The sequence below is a fragment of the Scylla paramamosain genome, chromosome 36, assembly GCF_035594125.1.
Source record: "Scylla paramamosain isolate STU-SP2022 chromosome 36, ASM3559412v1, whole genome shotgun sequence".
Lineage (NCBI taxonomy): Eukaryota > Metazoa > Arthropoda > Malacostraca > Decapoda > Portunidae > Scylla > Scylla paramamosain.
The window spans coordinates 6899408-6901907 of NC_087186.1; the positions used below are offsets into that span (position 1 = coordinate 6899408).

At 39.4% G+C, this 2500-nt stretch overlaps 1 long non-coding RNA gene across 1 annotated transcript in view; it reads left to right on the forward strand.

Annotated features, from left to right (window-relative positions):
* Positions 1-2500, forward strand: part of LOC135090785 (uncharacterized) — a 34289-nt gene that overhangs the window by 16760 nt on the left and 15029 nt on the right. The window contains exon 2 of the long non-coding RNA XR_010262115.1: positions 1-142. This exon is cut by the window's left edge and continues 34 nt beyond it. This is a non-coding gene — a long non-coding RNA (uncharacterized LOC135090785). The remainder of the gene's footprint in view (positions 143-2500) is intronic.

The following is a 2500-nucleotide window of genomic DNA, read 5'->3' on the forward strand; positions in this document are numbered from 1 at the left end:
ACTGACCTCCAGATTCCCCCGGGGCGCCTCTCCCTAGGGTGTCTGGGCGGGCCTCGTGCTCTCCCTGTAACCTCACTGTCCCGGGGTGTGTCTCGGTGGCTCCATGGAGTCCCTCGCCACGCCCATGCACGCCCAGGGAAAGGTGAAGTGTGATTTTGATACGTGTTTGTTGTACTTTTTTTTTTTTTTTTTTTTTTGTATGTGCTTTGTTGGATTTTTATTTATTTTTTATCAGGACACAAAGGTAAACATGATTCCTTCAGTGTATTTGTTACTTGTTTAAATCTTGAATTGAGGGTATGCTGTTTTTTCTTTTCTTTCTTTTTTTCTTTTTCTTTTTTTTCTTTAATTTCTTTTCTTTCTGACACGATCCCTTCAGTGTGTCTGTTAATGTTAGAGCTTGAAGGCATGTTTTATCTTTCCTTTCTTTTATTTCATTTCCTTTTTCTTCCTTATGTATTTCTTTTTTTTTCTTAGTGTTACTTTGCTTTTTATAATATGTATCTTTATATATCTTTTTTTTTTTTATATCATTGGACGGTAAAAGAACCATCATGAATACTCCAAAAATACTCTCCTAAAACGTATCGCAATAACTTACTTTTTATTATGGACCTTATTTTTTATTAGGGGCAGATAGAAAAGATGCCTTTATATATAAGACACCAGACACTTTATGCTTCAAATTTATCTTTTATGGTGCTATTTTTTGTGATAACGAGATGCGAGACGAGAGAAGAGGAGCTGTGAAATGTTCAAAGTCTGTTTACCTGAGCCATTGCTGTGAAGGGAAGAGGAGCAAGGAGTAAGATGGAAGTCTGAGGGAAAGTATTGACCGCATCTTTAAGTAGCAGTGATTTCTTGATACTAGCATCGTTAGGGGAGAAGAAGGGACGCGAATGGTGTGTTTGTGTGTTTTGTTTTTGTTTGTTTGTGCGTCTGGAACTTTAAATTTTTTGTTCGTTTGTCTGTCAGAAAGGTAGTTTATTTTACTTGTCTCAGAAAGGTAAATTTTTGTTTGTTTCTTTGTCTGACAGGTAAAATTTTTGTTTGTTTGTTTGTTAGAAACGTGAATTTTTTGTGGTTGTCTGGCAGGTTAACGTAGTTTGTATTTCTTACCTGTTTCTACGGTATCTTTTATCTTGTCTGTTTCTTGGTATTAGCATCGTAAGTGGGAGGAAGGAGAGGAAGGGAAGTGAACGGATGAGTGTGTGTGTGTGTGTGTGTGTGTGTGTGTGTGTGTGTGTGTGAGGTAAACGTGAAGTGTATTTCTTATCCTCTTATCTTTTATCTTGTCGATTTCTTGGTATTAGCATCGTGAGAGGAAGGTATGAAGGGATGTGAACAGATGATTGTGTGTGTTTGTCTGAAAGGTAAACGCGAAGAGTATTTTTTTTATCCTCTTATCTTTTACCTTGTCTATTTCTTGGTATTAGCATCGTTAGAGAGAGGAAGGGACGTGAATGGGTGTTGTGTGTTTTTTTGTTTGTCTGGAGGCTTAACGTGAAGCGAATCTCTTATCCTCTTACCTTTTGCCCAGCATCGTTAGGGAGAGGAACTAAAGTGAACGGGTGATTGTGTATCTGTGTTTATTATATTTGTTTGAGAGGTAGGCATAAAGTGTGTTTCTTATCCACTTCTATCTTATCTTTCATCTCGTTCATTTTTTTTTTTTTTCCGTCATTCTTTATCGTTAGTTATCACGTGCTTGGAGAAAGACAGTGGGGGTTTGTTTATCTTCACCTGTACTAAGGCAGGGGATTCGGGTATCATCTCACTTTCCTCCGATGCATTATGAAACTACACGTGGAAATGAGGCGGCGTGTTGTGCATACATGGGAGTGTCAAGGGAGACTGATCATTCCCTGAAGCGTTCGTTGTTTTAGAAAAGAGTGAATTACCTGTTAGTACAATCATTAACCCTAGTGAATGTTGTTTTGTTTTTCTTTTCTTTACCCTTCTTTTCTTTGTCATGTACATTCCTACTCCCTCCTACTGTATCCTACACCACGTAATCCCCTTGCTTACACCACTTTAAACACTTCCTATATCCTACATCCATTGCTGCTCCTTCAACCTCTCCTACACATCCTCTATACATTTTTAAGCCCAATATCCTGCATCCTACACTACATTACGATATCCTACACACCTACTTTTCCTTGTATCCCTTTTTACACGCACCTAGTATCGAATCCTACATCCTTTTAAACCATCCTAAAAAACTCTACACCATTACTACAGACTTGAACCTACACTCAATATCCTTCACCCTTTATCCTTCTAAGCCCTTCTGAACCTCCCTACACCCTTTCCCCACCATTACACCCAATATCCTTCACCCTACACCCTAGCTACACCCGCCAGCTCCAGGCCCCAGACATCATGGTAGCAATTAGGCCCCGCCGCTAAGTGTCCTTCAACGGTGAGGAAAGGCTTCTGGTATTGTCAGATGGTGGTTCTCTCTCTCTCTCTCTCTCTCTCTCTTCTCTCTCTCTCT